Source organism: Dermacentor albipictus, chromosome 9 (assembly GCF_038994185.2).
Source record: "Dermacentor albipictus isolate Rhodes 1998 colony chromosome 9, USDA_Dalb.pri_finalv2, whole genome shotgun sequence".
Taxonomy (NCBI): domain Eukaryota; kingdom Metazoa; phylum Arthropoda; class Arachnida; order Ixodida; family Ixodidae; genus Dermacentor; species Dermacentor albipictus.
In genome coordinates this window covers 73,832,348-73,856,329 of record NC_091829.1, presented here as the reverse complement: position 1 = coordinate 73,856,329, position 23,982 = coordinate 73,832,348, and the positions used below count along the sequence as shown (strand labels likewise).

General features: G+C 44.5%; 1 long non-coding RNA gene across 1 annotated transcript; it reads left to right on the top strand.

The window, feature by feature from the left end:
* The first annotated feature begins 2,530 nt into the window (after positions 1-2,530).
* LOC139049925 (uncharacterized) lies at positions 2,531-9,180 on the top strand. The gene is made up of 4 exons (XR_011508660.1): positions 2,531-2,690; positions 5,010-5,092; positions 5,704-5,926; positions 9,084-9,180. It is a non-coding gene; the product is annotated as an uncharacterized lncRNA (long non-coding RNA).
* Positions 9,181-23,982: the final 14,802 nt, after the last annotated feature.

The window sequence follows — 23,982 nt, the reverse complement described above, 5'->3', positions numbered from 1 at the left end:
GCACCCGGGGCCCATAGGTGTTCTGTCATCACCCCGTCCCTGGTTGTACTAAGGAAGATCAGGATATGGAAAATTACCCGGGAGGTGGTGGGGGTGATGTTTTAGTGCCAGCAGAGCCACCTTGAAAACCACACATTCCCCCCCCCCCCTCCATTCGATTGCGTTCCCTGAGATCGTGAATGTAGCAGATATACACGCTGCCTTATTTTCTGCGCAAAATAACACAGGGTGTTGCACTGATAACTTGTGATAAGCGCATTTGCACATCTGCTGTAAGAAGGGAAGAATATGGATCACAAGTAGCAAAAATATTTTAAGAAAGTTTTGCTTACCAATTTTAGAAGAAATATCGCATTTGCAAAATTGAAGCACGACAGTCGTCTGCAGCCCAAAAGCAACTCCTCAAAATTGTCATAGGCACTACGGCGTGCAGTATTCTCGATGTGTGTAGCCCTAAACCCAAACAAAAATTAAATAGAATGTCACTGACGCTGATCTCCCCACCCTATAAGAAAACGGCACCTACTTCGCGTTTACCCCTTACAAAAATGGTTGTTGAATTTCCATTGTTGATCTGTTGTACTATCATTGATTCCATAGAAACTCCACAAAATTACAACATTCATTGAGCCACCACCATGATAGTTCAAGAAAATTTTTATTGACAACTACACAATAATTTTTTTATTGATGAAATATTGTTCAATTTCTATTGTGTAATGCCACCAACTGAACCGATTTAAACAGGCGACATACAATTTACACGAAACAATAAACATTAGTTTAGGTTCCTTAGTTTAGGCTACAACATGAAATGGCGTTATTAAGCTGGCCAGAGCTTCAACCAATCATTATTAAAAAATTTGTTGCACAGGCAGTTGTACGTTCAAGTGCAGAATAAAGGCCACTGCAAAATAATGCACTAATGCGTTATTAATGCAAAATAATGCTGTATTGAGCCACTGCAGCGCCAAATGCACAATCTCCAGATAGGTTCAACTTATTTTAATCATTGTGGATATTGCAATGTGCGCTATAACTGTAATGGAAGACCTGAAAAAGATTGAGTGTAGGTGATTCAGTGTAAAGCTTGAACATTGTACTACCAAGGAAAGAAGAGGTTCATCCCACTGGGCAATGTACAGGGTACTTTTTCTTTTCCGCTGCACCAAATTTTTAAACTTGCAAAATATAAATCACGGTAATGTTATGTTTACCATACGACTGCACAGATTGGCGGCCTCTAGATACAGAGCAATTGCCGCACTTACGTACGTAATTAGCAAAGTTACGCTAATTAACTTTCTAATTATCAGCAATAGGTGGCTACAGCAAATGAGTACTTTGGTGCCCGTGCTCGACACTACCTATCCCAATGATCAAATTTTGAATAGTGGATTTCATGTGGGAGCTTCGCGAACAATTAGTTCCCCTTGGCAGGCTCCTTGAAATCGAAACTGGCTGGACAAAGAGCGCCTTTGTCGTCGGCGTAGCTTCATGTCTTCCTCAATGCATGCAGAAGCATCCAGAATACTGAGAGGTAACCGGTTCTTGAACTTTTGTTTCGAGCCTATCGGTACGTCGATGTACGGATCCTACTGGACCTTACCAAAATTTATATTACGTGGCATCACAAGCTACCACAACAATACAGAGCCTGCGGAAAGGCGACCTCGCGTAAATTTACACTATTACATTACGGCAAAATATGCAACAAAATTCAGTGTAAGCGCGCCCACCCGCCGATTGGCAGAGGTCACGCGACCAACTACATTGATGATGATGATGATGATGATGATGATCGGCACCAAAAACCTTTGAAACAGGGCGGAAACAAATAGTCTCTTAGTCTGCTTGATTTATTCAGGTTTTACATCTATATATAGCGACCGAGACGCGACTCATACAGACTCATGTTCGCATCAGCAAGCGCGACCTGCCCGTCGTCAGAAGAAAACATTTGTCGATTGATGCCGTTCACTTCTTCTCGCGCCATCGTTTCCGCGTAAGGTAACTTTCAGCGCATTGGTTAAGCAGCACAGCTTTGCCACTGCATTCGCGCGGCTGCAACAACGAGCACTTAGGGAATGAGCCAAACCAGTGGTGAATCGCCACCATTTGCGACTACTCGCTTCGTGACAACTTGATGGATTTGTTGCCTTCGAGATCGAGACGATGTGTCGTCACGGAGGAAATCTCGGAGGCTATGCTTCAACATTGCCATCGATACTGAATCATTGTTTCAACGCAGATAATTGCGATTTGCGCAGCAACATAATTTATTTTATTACACTTTGTGTATAACTGACAGCTTTTCAAAAAAATTATAGGAGTTCTTCCCGAACGAAATATTTTTGAAAGTTTTTTTACCAAACTTAGCGAAATGTACAAAAGTTAACAAGCAACATTGAAATTTGTTTCTTTTTTTACGTGTTTGGTTCTTTGGCATTTGTTTTCGTCGCCATTTTGCTTTTTTGCGTGGTCTCCGTGTGCGCGTTGTGTGCGTCGTGAGCTGTAAGCATGCTAGTGCGTTGTGATCTGCTGTTGCGCGACAACAGACATTTTTGCCAAGAGCGTTGGGAGACGAAAAGCTGAATGTGCCCGTCCGTCCACTGGCTGACGCGGAGGTATGCCACCGACTGGCCTGCGTGGAAGCGTGCATGAAGAATGGAGCGCCGGCTGACCCGACGGTAAGCACGTTTCTTGTCTGTATAACTGATCGGCAACGTTCTGACTGGTGTCGTAGAAGTCGCGGGGCGCTTTTTTTGTCTTTGGGTGTACGTCGGGCAGATTTGCGCCTGTGGCGCTCGTGCTGTGTGAGTCAACCACTCCGAGCTGTATGTCTGATTCACGCGTGGTGCACGGCGTCGGTGTTTCAAAACATTTCGTGCCGGGCCGGTCCCGGGTGCATGTGTAGCGTGTTGCATGCTCATTCGGTCCATCAAGCGCCAAGGTGGGGTCATGTCTGTTTAAGCTGTGTATTTAGCAGCCTGGCCTATTCGTCTGTACTACATGGTAGCCAAGTTTATCGCGAACTGAAATGCACGAAACCACTTAAAACAAGGGCGCCTGTTCCTGTGTTGTCATGCTCGTCCCCACCCTTTGCGGTAGCTTAGTGTTGCACCACTGGCCTTGAGGCCGCAGGTGCAACTCCGGCTGCGGCAGCCGGATTTCGATGGGGCGAAATGCAAAAAACGCTCGTGCTTGGATATGGGTGCTTGTTAAAGATCGGGGTCGTGGTCAAATTTAATTCAGTTATACACTGCGGCGTACCTTGTAGTGAGATCGCGGCTTTGGATGGTAAAATCACAGAATTTGAATGTTTAACTTGCTTGACCCTGTTTTAAGTATTACCGTTGCAGCAGGACCCATGCACAGCCGTTTATATGAAAATCGAATTGGCGGACCGTCTTTTCCTTGTATTGTCATCAAATGATCATGCAGAAATGTCGTGGCCGATATCGTGTCATGTCTAATAAACGCGGATCGTCCTATAAAACAGGCTGGTTGATCGTTAGCGAATCGAATGCTACCGTGTTGTAAAAAAGTAGAAAAAGAAATGCCTAAAGCGCATGTGATTGACGCCACCAGTTTCTCTCTCAGCCCTGGGTATCTTTTTCATGTTGCAAAATTATTTCTGTGAAATTATTTGTGTGCTCTGGATATCTTAAAGAACAAGATTTTACTCAAACCTGTAGTGTATTAAGACTTGTTAATCCGGCGTTACTATAAATATATGCCTTCTTGCAAAAAAGAAAGAAAAAAGGTTATGAAAGCATGGAAGCCTCTGAATACGAGAGAAAAGATGCAACCTTTAGACCAAATCTGGGTTATTTTTCCCTTCAGAGGACTGACCCAAATTCCTACTTTTATGTTCGCACAGAAAAGTGCCTTGTCATAAAGATGTAATATCAGACACTTTCTTTTGAAATGTTTTTCTCTTAACCGCCCTGTGAAAAACTGTTGGTAAAATAATTCGGTTCTTGCTATTTCAGTATACCTAAAACATATGCAGTGAACAATAAAAATATTCAACTAATTCATTCTGTCACATAAATAAAATACATTGCTAACACAGTAGCTGGTAGCAAGAAACACTTGGTTACATAAGCATCAAGCACTTATATACATTTTTTGTTATTGGTGGCATTTCACTGTGTAGCTGATATGTATTACTGCATTTATAAAATACTTTAAATAGTGGCATCCACAGCATCTGGAGAAGAGTGCAGGGCACATTGTGTCTGATACTAGTGCAAACTTGCGTGACACATCAACAGCAGGCAACAATCTTACACCATCTGTTTAATGGTTTCTGTGAATATAAAAAAGGATCTTTAAGGCCCTTCCCTGCATGTGCGAATGTACTTTGCCACACCGAATAAACAGTGCTAACATAACAAGAACCAGTTGAACATGCCCTTCCACATCAAACGTTCCTGTGTACACGCCCTGTAATATTTATGGAAGTATAGGTGTCGAGGCCCTCTAGCCAGTTTATGTATGGAACTCGATGACTCGGGACAAAAAAGCACACTGCAGCAGTGTATGGGTCTGGTAGTATTCAGTCCGTACTAGAATTTATGAGGAATATTGAATACTGAAGCATATTTAAAAAACTTAGATTTATTGATCATACTGATTTGTTCCCTTTTGCTGCTTGAAAGAAATACCCATTAATTTTTTTAATAATTTTGTGGATAAACATGCCTATTCTTGAATTCAAAACTATCTGTGCAGCATGTGTGAAGACCTGCAACACTTTAATGGAAGGCTTCTCGGCTTCACTCGACTATCACGAAGTGTCATGCATCCGACTCATGTTAAATGCCAGGCTCGCCAAATCACGCTTCAGTGACTGATGCACAAAAACCGAAGGGTCGCAAAATTCATTATTAAGTGTGAGATATTTTGCTGCATAAGGAAGTAGCATTTGGTGCTTTATCGCTGAAATGGTTGAAGTACATATTACTTTTATTCAGCGGTTGTATTGCTTTCTCATTATGCAGAAGCTGGCAAGAGAGTGAAGAGGCTACGAAAAATCCTCAACATCGAGAGCAAGCCAGAAGAACCAGTAATTGCTTGCACACAGGTACGCTTATTGTGTGCTGCCAATTGTTCTCCCTTCTTTCTTTTGCTTTCTTTTTTGGCAATATAGTGCATTTGAAATGATTCCGTGAACAAAGCAAGATTAAATCAGTGTTTCCCAACTTCTGGCCCCTGGAATCACTTGACATAGCGAAAGGGATCTGTATGGATCACTTAATGATTTGCAGTTGATCTTGCGATGTGTGACTATGACTAAAATTGATATCTGGGCAGCATGGTGGCAGGTAGCAAGCCGTTGCAGGAAAGTTGCTGGTGCTGTATGCTATTTAGCAATAAGTAACAATGATCGTGTACGAGATCACGCTCACTGATGACAGCTTGTGTATCTGTGGGCAACCAGCCGGCAACTACTAAGTCCACCTCTGAACAACTTATATTTGTTCGCACACGTGCACATGTGCTGCAGTGTCAGTAACTGCAAGCAACTGTCAAAGAAATGCCTCTGCAATGCAAACCATGCAACGGTGCTGCAAGACATTTGATTTTCTTCTGCTGTCATTTATGGCTTGTTCTTTTGATGATAAATTGTTCACCTTTATGCTCTGTGTGATCAAAAGTGAGCTTTTAAAGTGTCGCTTAATTTTCTGTGTACAGGTTGACATTGGTGGCCGGACGCTGATTGATAAGAACATCCTCGATCAGCTGAGCCAGGCCTGTGACTGTACCAGTGGCCGTGAAAAATTCGTCAGGGCACTTTTGCACCACGTCTTTACTGATGGTGGGCTCCACAGCAAGCCGCTGCTTGGGGGAAGAGCTGCCTACGTGGCGAGACGGTTCAACAGGAGGCCCTCAACACTGTATGCGTGGAGACCGATAGGTGTGTACGCTATTTTAATAGTCATGTAGTCTGAAATAATGAAATCAGAACATGCATATAAGTTGAAGAAAGGCTATTTGTACAAACTGTACTAATATTTGGTGTAGAAAAACAAATAGTTACCTTCTTTTATTATTTACATTATGGCCACAAAGTTATGCACAAATTTTAGAGGCCTGATAAAAGAAATGATTGGTTGAGCTATAGATTGATCACAGCTGCTTAAAAGATACTGATGGGCTAGTTGGTGAGCCATGATATTGAAGCAGCACACTTACATCTGACACATACGCGTACACATAGAAAGGACATACACAGGCGCTGGACTGTACATTTTACAATATTGCTTAAAGACGACCCGTCTTTTGTAGTGCCACTTGAGAAGCACACGTGCTCTGATGGCAGTGAGGTGTGAGAAGAGCGAGAGTAAAACACAAAAAAAACAAATAGAGGTGACATTTTTGGATTCCCACCCTGAATAATCAAAGTCTAAATAGCGGCACGCTTTTTCAGAGAATGATACCAAGGTGCAACCGATAGACCTACCTTTCCATTTGTCAGTTTCTGTTGCTTTGTTTGTTATGTTCCCTGCGCAAAACTTCCGTATCTTTCAGGACAGGTTTGCAGCCCCAATCCTTGCAATGATAGGCTAAATGACTTGTATCTTTAGCCGTGCAGGGATAAATGTCCATTTAGCCTTGTATATTCAAGCACCTGCATGTCTGCCCAGTGTATGCCTTGTTACAGGACAGAAGGATCCTATAAACCACTCCGTCTGCACAAGTGACATAGGGCTTTCGATGGTTGATTGCACAGGGACTTGTTCTTTTTTTTGTGCCATTCACCTTTTTGCACAGGATCAACAACTGCACAGGTGTGGTAAACACAACATCAACGCCTGCCCTTTGACCTATCTTTTGCAGATTGTGGGAAATTGTGTGTACATAAGGTATGACTGCGTTGTCTTGACAGTCCTTGTGACTGCAGTGGATCCGCTCACTTTTTTGTGTTTAGTAACCTGAAACGTATCAAGAGCTTCGATGGATACCTAGGGCTCCTGAGGCGGGTTACCTTGTTTGTGAAGCTGGTTTCACATTTGTGATGGCAGGATTTTTGCAGTGCGTTAAGAAAGCAAGAGCGGACAATCGCCCTCTTCACAAGCTTTGAATGTGCCGATTGGTAGGGAAGGACAGATTTGTTGCTCCTTGGTTCATAATGCCAACATACACACCAATGCAGTGTTTTATAAATGCCTCACGTCATTGTTACTAACACGTAAGCTACCTATCAGCGGTTTTATTAGGTTTTTAGGCCTTGGTGCATATGTATCCTCTGATCAAATCTGTTGGTCTTATGAGCCAAGGAGCAACAAAGCTGTCCTTCCCTACCACTAGGCCCATTCAAAGCTTGTGAAAAGGGTGACTGTCCACTCTTACTTTCTTAACACACTGCAAAAAACGTGCCATCACAAATGTGAAACAAGCTTAACAAACCAGGTAACCTGCCTCAGGAGCTCTGGGTATTCATCGAAGCTCTTGATCAGTTGCAGAATGCTTACATAAGAAGACAGAAACGGCGAGCGGATCCACGCACAGTCACAGGGCATTACAAGCTGGTCATGCCTTATGTACTCACAATTTCCCAAATCTGCTAAAGATAGGTCACAGGGCTGGCATTGATGTGGTGTTTTGCGCACCTCTGTGATTGTCGAGCCTGTGCAAAAAGGGGAATGGCGCGAAAAAAGGAACAAGTGCCTGTGCAATCAACCACTGAAAGCCCTGTGTGAATTGTTCAGAGAGAGTGGTTTATAAGCTCCCTCTGTCCTGTAACAAGGTATACATTGGGCAGACGGGCAGGTCCTTGAGTGCGAGGCTAACTGAGCACAATTATCACTACATGGCTAAAGATTCAGATCACTGAGCGTTTCATTGCAAGGATTGTGGCTGCAAACCCATACTGAAAGATACGGAAGTTGTGCGCAGAGAACACAAACAGCAAACGGGAAATTCTTGAAGCAATAGAAATAGACAAATGGAAAGATAGGTGTATCAGTTGCCCCTCAGTATCATTCTCAGAAGAAGCATGCTGCTATCTTGGACTTTGGTTATTCATAGTGGAAATCCAAAAATTTCATCTTTATTTGTGTTTTTTGTGCATTTTATCCTGGCTCTTGTCACACCTCACTGCCATCAGGGCACGTACGCTTCACAAGAGGCACTATAAAAGATGGGTCTTTGAGCAATAAAGCAGTAGTTGCAGTCCGGCGCCTGTGTATGCCCTTTCTAAGTGTACGTGTCAGATGTAAGTGTGCTGCTTCAAGATCATAGCTGGCCAGATAGCACACATGTATTCCTAGGTCGACTTCTGCACCAGCTATTTCTGATGGCACATTTTAATATATGCTCGGCGATTTGCTATGTGCTGGCTATCTTATAGCTTTGTTTCTGTACTAAGAAAAACCTGCACTATTTGTCAAGACTTCTTGGGTTAACTTAGCGCTTATTGTTATTATAAAGTGTCAAATATATATGTTGCATGAAAGGTTCACTCTAGCAGGAACTTAGTGAATGCACAGAGAGGAAGAGCCCCATCACATTCGTGTGACAGTCACGTTGAGCATGGAGCTGATTTAGTTCATTTGCTGCATGTCTGACCACCACTGCTGTCATGTGTAAGCAGCAGGCTGCACCTACTTTAAAGATGAATGTTTTCTCTTAAATCAATTAAAGGGTGACAGGAAGTAGTAAATTCCAGATGCAATGTTTTCACTTGCTGTGTTCAAGCTTTGCATTGCCATAGTGACCATCAGATAATTAAAAGCATAATGCTATTTGTAACAACACTTAATCAAGGATAAAACGAAAATATTACAGGATTTTTTGGGCAGATAATTCGAGCATGAAGCTAGTTTAATCTGCATAGAAGCTCACTTGTATACTTTTTGTCTAGCAGCTTGTACAAAGCTCTTGCCACATTTACCATGACTCCTTGTACTGTTATTATAGCTCCTTATGCAGAACATCAGTAGTACATGGATTAAACATGAAAGCTTCTAGTAGATATTTATTTCTTAGTTTTGTGGTTTAAATAACCACTATTGCCTGCTAATTTAATTTGCTAAAGCTGCACATTGTTTCATTTACTCATATGTTTTCAGGATACACCTGCTCAGTTTCCGGGAGCCAGTGTTCTGTACATCAAGAAGAGCCTATCCTTGCTTCTTTCGTGATAAATAAAATGAAGTAAGACCATGCTTTTTCATATGCCTTCTTATTTGTTACTGCTGGCTGCACCTCATATTCAGCCTCAGTAAGCATTATCTTACATGAAGTCATTGCATTGAGGACTGAATGCAATGACAACTTTATGAAGATGCTGCGCAATACAATGACAACCCAGTGGGAAAATAGTACAATGAAAATCCGATGAAGATCCCATGAAAAAACAACACAATAAAAATACCATGGAGACCCCATGGAAATACACCACCATAATACTCCAATGGAAATACAATGGATTCACGGTGGCCACTTTTCCATAATCTCTCAACAAATCCTCCATCAAATGCCAATGGAATTTCCACAATTTTTCTGTTGATGGTACAATAAGATATCGATGGAAAATCAATGGATTTCCAACAACATTTTTTGTAAGGGACGCGGGCGTCAATGCTATGACAATTACAAAATCTGTCATTGTAATCCGTAAAAGCTTTCTTTATACGCTGCTTTGGGAAAACGCCATTATCCTGACTGCGGCACCGCCACAATGTTTGGTAGCTCGGAACGAACCGCCGCTGAATCGACGTAGAGTCCCCCTGCGACGGTTTCATGTTTCGCGAGACATGGAAGGGATAAGGAGGGAAATAACTGAACGTTCACATTCAGTTGTGTGGTTTACGTTATTTAACTGTTCTTAATAAAGTGTTTTTGCTTTCTCGTCCACAGATAGAAACACGGGACTCTATTCCTAAGCGCTCTCACTTGAGCGCGCTTTGCCTCTGTAGTTTTCCCTTCATTACCGCAGAAAGTTGTCCGCGAATATAGTTTCCTCCCAGGAATGGACGCCGATGCAGATACTGAAGTCGTTGGTAGCCGAACCAGGCGCATGTTCCAAGCTGATGTATGGACATAGTCACCACTTGTTGCCCCTTTGATATACGAAGAAAACTGTGAATCTGCGAATTTAAATGATGAGCCTGTTTAACAATGTGCAGAAGTACACCCATGTACGCCGTCTCATTTATAAAGGGCAGCGACGGCAAGTACGGCTAGCAGCCTACGAGAATAGCAACGTACCGAGGTATATAGGCCGCAGTCTCGTCGCTACTGACTTTTTTGGTTGTCAACTTTACGAAATGACGAATGTTTGATTTCCAGCCCTCGTGGTAAAAAACTCAGTATACAATAGCAGTCTTTGTTGATCAACTGACTTGTGCCTAAGCTCGGTCTGCCAGTAGCAGCAGCACAAACACGGGGAATGTGCTGGGCCTAATCTCACCGGCTCAAAGGTATAGACATCGACTCATACTATGCTCGCAGCTCGCGAAGACTGAAGCGTGTGCGGCCAACAATTCAGCACCGCTCTCCAACCATGAGTCACCCGTTTGCAGGGAACTTAAGTTCTCGCGACAGCAACATATCGTCTCAAACCCCACCTCACTATTGTCGACTTTGACTTCTGCCATTAATTGCCAGTGTGCTCTGCGTATGCATCGGTTTAACTCATAACACAATGTGTTCAATAGCTGAGGAGAAGAAAAAGCACCTGGTTTCAGGTGATTGAAAAAACATATTTCATTAGAAATCTCCTCTAATCTCAACCGTGCTCATGGCCGCCGCATTTCGAGGGGGAGAAATCTGAAAAACCCGTGTGCTTAGATTTAGCTGCACGGTAATGAACCTCAGGTGGTGCAAATTTCCAGTGTGCCAGACTACGGTGTGCATCAAAATGAAAACGTAGTTTTGTCTCGTAAAACCTTATATTTATTCATGTGAACCCTGCTGTCTCGAAGATGTGGTCGACCTGCATGTCCAGAGGAAGGTCTCCAGCGAATTTCACAGACATTTAATGAACTCGAGATATCGTCGGGGTTAACGCTTGTCGTAAACAGTTAAGCTCAGAAGAATCAATAAAGTTCAGTATTGAACGAAAGTTGAAGACGTAATACACATTCAATGGCGCCACTGATAACCACACTACTTCGATGCTTCAGCACAGAACAATATATGAATTTTTGTATTTGAAAGACGCAATCACAGCAGAGCACATCAATGAAGCCAGCACACTAAACGAAAGGAGCGCTCTTGGTTCGCTATACAAACTCCAAAAGTACCCTGGCATCTCTTGATAAATTTTGCTTCAGTTCCCAAAGATTTATTGCAAAGTGCATACAGCGATCACATAATGTTTACGAACATATCCGCAGCCGCCGTCTTTATACGGATATCTGCTTATCTCCTAACGAGAAATGCTAGTCTTCTCGTTTTGCTTGAAGCAGTATGTGTGCGTGTCCACTACGTAGCTTGATAGTGCACTAAGGCCTGATATCGTAATGCTTCTAGCGACTAAATGACAGCAAGTAAATTTCCGCGAAAAAAGCTGGCAACCACATAGGGGCCGCAATGTTGGGGCTCCCATTTTTACCTGGCTTACAATATTCATTATATGATACTTAATCTAGGTTTTCCACGAGCACGTCCGCAGGGACAATGTGCAAACTCATTCCGTGCATTTTCGAGAAATATCTGACCACCATATATAAAATATTTCGCTAATTTTGATCCGCGTGAAAGGCTGCGTTTGCATCCGCCTCAACTAAATCACGCCAGCATCATGAAGGGATGCTCCGTGTCTCGTTCATTGCTCGTCTCGTGTGAATCGCATCTCGTCCTCGACACCCGCGCGGCGCGCAAAGTACCAACATGGCGGCGTCCTTGCAGTTGCAGATTTCGATGCATGGGCGCCATGACAAGCGTTCCCTATAGAGTTACTTTCTGCTTACTTACTTTTTCACCACGACCAAGCCGCTTTTCGCTGACTGCATCAGAACGCCAGGCGCGGTGGGCGTGCCTACAAAGTCTCTCAAAAAGTTACGAAATTATTTACAATAAGGTTAGAGATCAGAGATCGCGCTAAAGCTTGTCGCGGTAATGGTCAGGGCATGCGAAATTAACCACCTCACTAAGGCGAGTGAGGCGAGCCTGCCCAATGACTACTTTAAAAACACTAAAATAATGTTGAGGCTCATAGAAAGCGTCGCAACCACCTCTTAGTATGAGTCATTAACTCAACCATGCCATGAGAGCCGAGCTGTCTTTCGCTTACAGTATTACAAGTATCGGTTCCGTGCCGTAAAATCATAATTGGTTGAAATGCGTCGCAGGATGTCAAACAAAATTTCTCACCTTGCTGTTTGTTCAATAGTGTATTCACGCCGTGTCGAAGTGTACAACGAACGCAAGAATACGTCGGCAGCATAAAATCCAGGCAACATCCAAAAAATGTGGGTCACCGAAGAGGGGAACTTCACAAATGCAGAAGGTCTCGCTCGCTTTGGTGACGATTCTGGAGCTAACGCAGCATGTGACGCGTACGTGGTGCCGCTAACTTGTTGCCAGAAAAAGCATGAAAAGAAAATGCAAAATATAAGTTATATTTTATAGGCGAAACGTTTTATCTGTAGCGAGAAATAATAAATTGAAAATAGAACGCAGTCTAAATTCATTTCACATCCTTTTTTTTGCACTGCTCGCGTCAGCTGACGTTTGGAATGAACTCTAGGCGTGACGTGTTTCCAGTTACAAATTTTTGCGAGTTGTCCCCATTTGTATAATTTCTTTCCCTATGGTTAAACGGGCAAGCCGAGAAAAGTCAATGAATTTTCGTATTGAATCAAGCGGAGACCAAGATGGAACGAAATGAAGTCAGAGCCTAAAGAAAAGTGCACCCTTGGTAGTTTCACAAAAGTAATTTTTCTAAGTTCGCGTCGGCTAACAGATGCGTTTAACACTAGGGTACGTATTTCCTGTTGCCAGTTCTTGCTGAATATACTTCTCTATGATTAAATGCGTAAGCCCAGAAGAATTATTAGGTTTTAGTCATGTAACAAAGCGCAGAGCCATAACTCACGGTCAATGGAACCAGCTGCCTAACGAAAAGCACACTAAAGTAATTTTTCTAAGCTCGCGTCGGCTAACAGATGCGTTTGACACTAAGGATTACGCATTTCCTGTTGCCAGTTCTTGCTGAATATTCTTCACTGTGATTAAATGTGTAAGCCCAGAAGAATTATGTAGTGTCAGTGATGTAACAAATGGCACAGACCTGCATGGCGGTCAATGGAGCCAGCTGCCTAACGAAAAGCACACTCTTGGTACGTCACACAAACTGCATAGGTGCCCTGCAATGTCTACATAAGTTTCTCTTCAGTTCCCGAACGGAACTGGGTATACACGAAAAGTGGTCAAATAAAATTGACCTAAAACACCCGCAGCCCGTGTCTTTCTATAGAGATCTTCTTTCCTGCTATTGAGAACTTCTATACTTGTCTTTAGCAGGGAAGAAGTTTGGGCGTGTTGGTGGTATGCATTCAGACTGGGATACATAGCGCAAAAAATTACACAGGGACAAGCAGAACCTATACTTGTCGCTTCGCCAAGTGGAGTATATTTGCCTGTCCACTATGTAGCTTGATAGCGCAGTAAGGCATGCCATGGTAATCATTTTACCGCTAAACACTTCAGAATAAATCTGCGCGATGTGACAACCGCAAAGCCGTCTCCAGGTTTCTGCATCCCATTTCTGTCAGGCTAGCAATATTCAATATCTGATACGGAAACTACAGCATTTACACGAGGATGTCCATACGGACTATGTGTATAGGTTATTCCGCGTGTTTTTTAGAAATATTGAACGGCAGTTTACGAGAGAAATTTCGCTATATTGGATCTTTAGTTAAAAGAAGCTTTTGCAGGCGCCTGAACTAGGTTGCGCCACCATTTTGAAGCGAGGCTCCGTATCGCTTTGATTGCGCGTCTCATCTGAATTACATCTCGTCATCGGCGCATGCGGGGCGGCGCAGAGCAGCCGCATGGCAGCGTCCTTGCAGTTGCAGATTTCATTGCATGGGCGGTAGAGTTGGTTATATTAGGCAGTTTTAGTATTGCGCACGTTGCGTAAGCGACAGCGCTGCGTACATAGGATCACGACGTTGTGCGAAGTGCGCATGTGCAGAATGCAACACGAACTTTACGTGATGCGTACGCGACCGCTGCGTACGCACGCATACTGATTCTTGCGTGCGGAGGTGGGGAGGCTTGCGTGCAGCTCTCGTGGTTCCTGTCTGTTCGGGACAGCGCGATACAAAAGTTTCGCGCAATGGTTGCGTCAAAAGCAACCAGTGGAAGGGTGTACTGTTCCAAGGCCTAGAATTTGGCTTTTCTGCCTGAAGTCAACAACGCGCAGAAGTCATTCCCTGATATTGCACGGTGGGAATGCAAAGAAAAAAATAAGAACTTTGTTTTTGAGAAAGTGTTCAATGTGCACTGTTTGCGCGAAATTCTGGACATCCTGTGGGCGCAGTTCGTCGCAAATGACCATGCCAACCCAATATAGCGACTACACAGTTTTTATATTTCCCGACACGATTCGTGTATAGCATCCGTATTAAATGTACACTCTTTTAAAAGCCTAAATAGAGCTCGACGTAGCGTGAACGCGCACACAGGTTTAGGGCTAAATATATTCCGACGTAGCAGGAGCGCGCGCATACGTTACGTCACGTTGACGAAATAAGCAGCATGTATAGTTCGACTGGTGGTTCTACGCACTGGCGCAGCGAACATAACCGGACGCGCCCCGACGCGTCCGGCGTCGATCGACGCTCGCCCACGCGCCGGGAACATCGGACTATAAACGCGCCTTTACATCACGTGGCGAGATCAACAGTGTCTATAGTCCGACCGGTGGCTCGACGCACTGACGGCCGTGGTCAACGCGTTCCGACGGTCCGGGCGTCTAACAACGCTCGCCCGCTTACGTACGTAAACATTTTACATTACTAAAACCCTTTACCCCAACCTTAACTTCCCATCAACAAGAATCTCCTTCTCTCTCTACTAAAACCCTAACGTGACACGCGCTCCTACGTTGCGCAAAGCGCTTGCGTGCTGCGTACGTATCGTCGTGGCGCAGTACTAACACCGTATGTTAACTCTATAGGTGAACGATGGAGCCTGTATTGTGCGTGGCACCAGCCGCAGTAGCTTTGTGCGTAGGGCTTTTCACGGCTTAGCTCAAAGTCGTCCATTCAACCGCGGCTACGGCGGCCGAATTCCTACGTGAGCGAAATGGAAGAAAAAGGCGAAACACGGAAGAAAAAAGAAAGCAACAAAACACGCGCGTGTGCTTGGATTTAGGTACACGTTAAAGAACCTCAAATTGGTAAAATCAATCCGAGTCCCTCATAGCGTGCTTCATAATCAAAGCGGGCTTTCGGCGCATAAAACCAACGTTGCAATTTCTAGCTTTATGAGCGACCAAAGTTTCAAAAGCGTCAGTTTCAGCCACTATATATATTGCGTGGGCAAGCGCTCTTATCTCACCCAGTATCTGCTTCTTGCCTCTTCACTTTCGTGAGGCGGAAGAAGCTGTGGTTAGAAGGCTTCGGGCTGGGGTGGCCCTTAGGCCGGCTGTGGTCTCAAAGTGGAAGTGGTTTCATTTACCACTGGGTGCTACGTGTCCAGACTACTCGGTGCCAGTCATGGATAGGGAGGTGCAGCGTGCAACCTAATCTGCACAAGTCCAGGCTTATGATCGGAACACTCACGTCTCCTACTGCAAGCCGGCCTCCGCTGCAGTGTCGCATCCACCTATGACTGCTGGATACATGAGAACAGATTTCACAAAACACTGCTTCAATTAGTAAACTACCCCGACCTCACAGCACGCATATATTACAGATATACACATAAAGAATTAAGGGTTCAGGGCAAGTCATTATCGCAATAAAAAAACCCATAATAAGGAAGTCCCCGATCATATCATATGGTGTTTATCAACCATGTTTCCGAGTGCATTGGGAAATTTCGACGTCACGCCACGTTTGCATGTGGCGGAAATGGGGCTGATCTTGTTCAATGCATGGCGAAAGTTTTAAGTGTGTAGCTGTGATTATATCTGTAAAGAATACTGGTTCCACACACTGTCACTCTTTCCAATGTTATGCTTGGTTTCTGCCATTGCCGAAATTCATTGTTGAACTATACAAGACACGTCATTATATTGCTTGAAAAGAAGAGGCATGCCGTGGGTAAGGCGGAGACGAAATCGAAAGCCTCAGCTTTAGCCACACCTTTTGTAGTAAATAACGCATTCGAGCAGCGCAGCAACGTTTTAAATGTGTTTCATTAAGGGGCTGCAGAATTTGGCACGCTTTACTGCGACAACTATTATTTCCCCCAAGATTATGTTGCCTTCAAGGCCGGTCTCGCCATTGAGCTGACAAGCCCAGTACATATATTATGCGTGTGCTAGATTATGTCTGCTAAGTATTACATCTCTACGCCTCACATACTTCGCTATTTGTCATCTTGGAGTAGGAGCTCGAGAAATTCTCCTGACGTTCTACAACTCTACGTGGGACACAGCAATTGTGCCTGGCCACTGGAAGTGCACTCGTTTTGTGGCTTTGCTAAAACCCGGGAAATGCCAACATCATCTCTCACATTATCGGCCAATAGCCTTGGCAAGCTGTGACGGTAAAGTGATGGAGCGGATGGTACTGAGCAGACTGGAGTGACTACTCGAGAAAAATCATGGCCTTCCTGAGGCCGATCGTCCACTCATGGTGTGATCGACAAAGAATCTTCGGTTCAACAGGTAAAGAGACGCCGTCGTCTGGTATGTGTAATATTTTTGAATAACTGAGGTGCCTACGAAACGTTTTCCACAATTCCATTATTCGGGCTCTTGAGGATATTGGAGTTGGTGGCCTGATGCATGCATGACTGGACAGTTACCCCAGTGGCCGCACCATTTTTATGTCCACTTCGGATGGCGAGATAGATAGATATTGCATTCGCAGGGGTGTTCGGCAGGGTGACGTCCTTAGCCCAATATTGTTCAATGTCACACTGGTGGGCCTTGCACATGAGCTACCTCAAAGAACGCATATCAGCACGTGCACAAATGATAACCCTACCTGGTCATCTGGGGTCACACATCCACAAGTGTGCGCAACGTTTCAACGTGTGGTTACCATCACGGCGAAATACTTGCGCCGTAGAGTCCTGCAACTCTCAGTTGGCATTCACGCGTAAATCAATGTCACAGTATCCAATCGTTGTGGACGGAACCGTGCTCCTTTTAGTCCCCCACCAGAAATTTCTTGGCGTGTTAATAGACCGCAATCTCTCTTGGACCAAACATGTTACTGCGCTAAAGGCTAAACTGACCAGCTTCACACACGCTCTTCGTGTAATATCCGAACTGAAATGAGGCCCCTCAGAACGAAGTTTGCTTCAAATGTACCAAGCACTTTTTGTGGGATACATACACTTCAGCATGCCTGTGCTGTCTAACATGCAATCACCTTGTATTCGCATGCCAGAGAGCCTTGAGGCACAAGCACTGCAGATAGGACTTGGCTTCCCACACTGCACGTCAACTAAGGGCCCAATAACGGAAGCACGGGCTTGCTCAATCGACATATACAGGTCTTGTGAACCTGTGCGAACCAATCTTCGCCTGCTGACCAGTCACTCAGACCATCCTTTGTCGACACTTCCAAGAACCAACCATGACTTGGGTTTTTATTAGGCAATTGCATGTCACGCAAACATAATACTTGCAAGGTTTCAGGCCACTAACTTCTTCTAGACACCTCTTTGAACATTGCCAAGACCACTAGTGAGGCTTCAGATACCCGGAAGTATGAATAAATCCCATGTTTCCTTCATTGGCCTGAAGCAGCTCCCTCTGTCCCATATATCTATATCATATAGTGGCACTGTACAAGTATACACCGATGATGCGGTCAAGTCATCTGCCACAACGGCTACATTTGTCATGGAAAAACTTGGAATTACTCGGCGATTTCAATAAAACCCAAATCGATATCTACGGCTGCGGAACTTCTGGGAATACGGGACGCTGTTCGTTTTATGAGAACGCAGACACCTCATCAATGGACGAGATTCTGCGATGCCAAATCAGCGCTACAGGCGCTAAAATGCTTTTTAAAGAAAGGACCATACTACCTACCCATGCTGGAAATAGCCGAACTTCAACACAGTGCCAAGTTAAGTGGCCACGTGATCACTTTTCAGTGGGTACCTAGTCATAGTGATGTGATTGGCAATGAACTCACTGAGGGTGAGGCAATATCAGCCTTCTCTTCCTCTGATCGAGCACGGATTGCCTACTCGCGACCTGACACCAACGCCATGATCAAGTCAGTCATGCAGGACGTTACAAAGATATACAGAGCCCACAATGAGAACATTCACAGACGCCTAAATATGATCAACCCAGACGCTAAATTATCTTTGCCCCGAAGGTTAGGCGGAGCGAAACATTGCTACCCAGGATTCGGCTGGGGGTTGCTTTCACCAGTCGCTACGCGCATCTCATCGGCCAATGGAACAGCCCTGATTGTGAACACTGCCGGACGCCTGAAACACTGGAACACATACTGTGCGATTGCCCAGCACTGGAGTGAAAACTGTTAAAATGTTTCCTAGCCAGGGTTCGCAGGCAACCACTGTCGGAGGAAGCTATCCTCGGCCCATGTCCTGGCATTGCAACTTCAGCGCGTGCAACTAAAGTGTTGTTGATGTTTCTGCAGGACACCACGCTCGACGAGCGGCTCTAGCAAGGCAACTCTATCATGTACATCAGCACTCACCACTTCTCTTATCATCATCATCTGTCTCAGTGCTCTCACTCCCCTTTCCTCTTCCCCAGTGCAGAGCAGCAGACTAGAGCCCACTAGCTCAGGTCGACCTCCCCGTCTTTCCTATTAATAAATTCCATTCTCTCTCTCTCTCTCTCTCTCTCTCGCTCTCTTGCTTTTCTGCTAATGAAAAATGCTAGTCTTCTCGTTTTGCTTGACTGATTATATATGCCTGTCCGGGAGAAAATAGTCACGTACGGCTCGTTGAAGCGAATATGTAAGCTGGTGAGGCACTATGTATATTCTGTAAGCTTACGCGCTAATTTCAAGTTATCGTATACATATAACCTCCTGACAGCCTTTTAAAAGTGACAGTCCGTTGAATGATTCCGTGACAATTTTTTAGACGATGGGATTCACACCATACCAGCAATATATCGTGAAATTTTCGCAACCACGCTTTCCATCTCCTCTAAGGATTTTGAACTTTCATAAAAGAAATTACGAAATCTGTCTGCAATATCTTTCTCGCAAGTACAAGCTATGGTTCTATATATTTTGCATAGCTAAAGACGCTAATTAAAAGCTTTAGGCCCCTTGCCAAATTTAGGTTATAGATCGTCAAGTATAGGGAGCCGCGACAGGAAGATTTTTTGTAAATGTATTTTAAAGGGGTTCGTAACAATAAATCACAAAAAAAATGAAATGAGGCGGTGCCATGCTTTCAGAAGTCTAGCTTCATCGAGAACATTTACACTTTCTCAACGTAGACTAGCGTCCGCAATTGTCACAGCCAACAGCCGTGCCGCCTTTCCCTTCCTCTGACGTAACCTTCTCCATTGTGTTCCCCATTATTATGCGCATCTTCGTCGCTTAATTCTCCTGATTCCCTCTGTGCCCCCTCGCATATGCTGTAGTTAGAGAACCCTTCATGTTCACATTATCACCCTCGCTCCCATTTTTCCCCTTCTATTCGTTTTTTTTGCTCCTTGACGCAGGTAAAAATGTGGTATTTCCGTTTTGCGTCAGCTGATTTACATATGTCACATGCCAGAATCACTGACGCTGTAGGCAATGCGTCTTACGCAAAAGCGTTTTTCGGCAGTGAGTTTCAGTCTCTGGCAGAGAGCGGGGCTGCTTAAGAAAAAGGACGCCCGGGCTCTGCTTCAAATTGCAGCCGTTCTGGCTCCGTGCATCCACTTGATATTTTCCATGCACAATTAGCACAGCCTGATCCAGGCACACGCTTGCCTCTTTGCCCCAGCCTGGAGAGGCACCCTTTATGACATTGCTCCATCCGTTTAGGAATACTGATCCTCGCCAAAATTGCTGAAGTGTCGTTACAGTGTTTCATAAACAGCTGTCGCGTTTTGCGAGGCCACGGATTGAATTGCGGCTTCTCGATTCACAGTATATGCTACGGCTTTTGTGGTATATAGAGGATCAATATACGATCCAATTACTTCAACCAAGAGTCGTCTTTGCGAGCGTAAGATCGTTCCATACATATATATGGCGCCGAAAAATTAGGCCAAGTGAAGTCATTGACCTAAATTACCTACGCCTAGACAGCCGAGCTGTCTTTCGCTTACTGCGCCACAAATCTCAGTTCCACGCGATGAAAGCCCAAATTGGTTGAAATGCGTCACCGACCGTAAAACCGAATTTCTCCCCATTCTGTTGTTCAAAAATGCGTTGGCGCCATGTACAGGTGTACAACGAAAGCAAGAGTACGCCGGAGGCATAGGAAACCAGCTACATCCTAAAGCTGCGGTTCGGCGAAAAGGCACACTTCACATACGTAGCTGGCCCTGCTGGCTTCGGTGATGTGTCCAGTGCGTAACGCATGCATATGACGCCTATGTCGCGCCGCTAACTTGTTGCCAGGTAAGGCCAGGTAAGGTGCAGCGGTGGTGTAGAGGTAGAGCATCCGCCTCGCGTGCAAGATGAACGTGGTTCGAATCCCGGACTAAGACAATTTTCCACCGGGTTTAAAACCAAAACACGTGTCGATAAATTGTATAAACAAGCCTGGAGTGCGGCCTGATCCCGGTGACTAGAACCAGTAACGCACTCCCTAACCAGAGCAGGATTGGCCACCCTAGTGCAGTACTTGGCCATAACCTCCTATACGAATACAACAATAAAACCCCGGCGCTCAGTCCCCAACAGCTGCGAAGCAACTGACCACGGCTGTGATCAGACCTGAAACGCAGCAAAGGGTGCTAAGAATCCCTGGATCCGGACAGGCCGCCTTTGGAATCTGAACCTGGCAACGTTTAACGCTAGAACGTTACCTAGTGAGGTGGGCCTAGCAGAGCTATTGGAGGAATTAGAGGGCAGCAAATGAGATATAATAGGCCTCAGTGAAGTTAGGAGGACAACTGACGCATATACAGTGCTAAAAAGCAGGCACGTCCTGTGCTACCGGGGCTTAACACAGATACGAAAACTAGGAGTCGGATTCCTGATTAATAAGGATATAGCTGGTAAAATACAGGAATCCTACAGCAGTAACGAGAGGATGGCAGGTCTTGCTGTGAAACTGAATAAGAGGTACAAATTTAGGGTCGTAGAGGTATAGTCCGTATGTACTCTACGCCCCTACATGCAGTCATGATGACCAGGAAGTCGAAAGCTTCTCTGAAGACGTGGAATCAGCGATGAGTAAAGTCAAAACGGAATACACTATACTGATGGGCGGCTTCAGTGCCAAGGTAGGCAAGAAGCAGGCTGGAGACAAGTCAGAGGGACAAAATGGCATAGGCACTAGCAATAGAAGGGGAGAGATATTAGTAGACTTAACAGAACAGAATAATATGTGGATAATGAATACCATCCTCTTCAAGCGGGATAGCCGAAAGGAGACGTGGAGGAGCCTGAATGACGAGACTAGGATTGAAATAGACTCTGCGCTAACCCTGGCGTAATACAAGATGTGGACGTGCTCGGCAAGGTGCGCTGCAGTAGCCTCGAATTAGCCTGAATTTGAGGGGGAACGGAAGTAATTGGTGCATTCGAAGCCGATCAATTAGTTAGCGATAAGAGGGAAAATAGAGGAATTCCGGATCAAGGTACAGAGCAGGCATTCGGCTTTAACTCAGGAAGAGGACCTTAGTGTTGAAACAATGAACGACAATCTTACGGGCATCATTAAGGAGTGTGCAATGGAAGCCGGTGGTAACTCAATCAGACAGGATACCAGGAAACTATCGGAGGAGACGAAAGATCTCATCAAGAAGCGCCAATGTATGCAAGCCTCTAACCCTACAGATAGAATAGAACAGGCAGAACTTTCGAAGTTAATCAACAAGCGTAAGACAGCTGCCTTAAAGAATTATAATATGGATAGAATTGAACATGCTCTCAGGATCGAAGGAAGCCTAAAAGCAATGAAGAACAAACTATGAATTGGCAAGAATCAGATGTATGCGTCAACAGACAAAGGCGACAATATCATTGCTGACTTGGATGAGATAGTTCAGGTGGCAGAGAATTTTTATAGAGATTCACACAGTACCAGTGTTATACACTACAGGTCTAAATGAATTTGAAATCCCACAAGTAACGCCGTAAGATGTAAAGAAAGCCTTGGGAGCTGTGCAAAGAGGGAAGGCAGCTGGGGAGGATCACATAACAGCCGATTTCTTGCGGGATGGTGGGAAGATTGTTCTAGAAAAACTGGCCACCCTATATACACTATGCCTTGGAAGAACGCTTACATAATCCGAATCCGTAAGAAAGGGGTCACCAATGACTTGAAAAATTATAGACCGAACAGCTTACTGTCCGTTGCCTACAAAGCATTTACTAAGGTAATCGCAAATAGCATCAGCAACAACTTAGAATTCTGTTCACCAAAGGACCAGGCAGGATTCCGCAAAGGCTACTCAACAATAGACCATATTCGCACTATCAATCAGGTGATAGAGAAATGTGCGGCATATCACCAACCGTTATATATAGCTTGCATTGATTACGAGAAAGCGTTTGATTCAGTCGAAACCTCAGCAGTCTTGGAGGCATTACGGAATCAGGGTGTATATGAGCCATATGTAAAAATATTGGAAGATATCTATAGCGGCTCCACAGCCACCGTAGCCCTCCATAAAGAAAGCAACAAAATCCCAATAAAGAAAGGAGTCAGGCAGGGACATATGATCTCTGCAATGCTATTCACAGTGAGTTTATAGGAGGTATTCAGAGACCTGGATTGGGAAGAATTGGGGATAAGAGTTAAAGGAGAACACCTTAGTAACTTTCGATTCGCTGATGATTTTGCCTTGCTTAGTAACTCAGGGAAGCAGTTACAATGCATGCTCACTGATCTGGAGATGCAAAGCAAAAGAGTGAAAATTAATCTGCTGAAAACTAAAGTAATGTTTAACAATGTCGGTAAAGAACAGCAGTTTACAATAGGTAGCGAGGCACTGGAAGTGGTGAGGAAATACATCTACTTAAGGCAAGTAGTGACCGCGGATCCCGATCATGAGAGTGAAATCATCAGAAAAATAGGAATGGGCTGGGGTGCGTTTGGCAGACATTCTCAGCTCATGCACCGCAGCTTGCCATTATCCTTCAAGAGAAAAGTATATAACAGCTGTGTCTTACCAGTGCTGACGTATGTGGCAGAAACCTGGAGGCTTACGGAAAAGGTTCTACTTAAATTGAGGACGACGCAACGAGCTATGGAAAGAAGAATGATGGGTGTAACGTTAAGGGATAAGAACAAAACAGATTGGGTGAATGAACAAACGCGAGCAAATGACATCCTCGTTGAAATCAAGATAAAGAAATGGGCATGGGCAGGACATGTAAAGAGGAGGCAAGATAACCGACGGTCAATAAGGGCTACGTACTGGATTCCAATGTAATAGAAGCTTAGCAGGGGGTGGCAGAACGTTAGGTGGGCGTATGAGATTAAGGAGTTTGCAGGGACGACATGACCACAATAAGTACATGCATGGGGTATTTGGAGAAGTATGGGAGAGGCCTTTGCCCTGCAGTGGGCCTAACTAGGCAGATGATGATGATGAAGACTTAAAAATAAATCGCCTTGTATATGTTTAATTAAAGGGAAAAGTTTTTTTTAGTTTTAGCCCGAAATAATAAAAAATAAACGGATTCTAAACTCATTGTACATTTTTTCGCCAATGCTCTC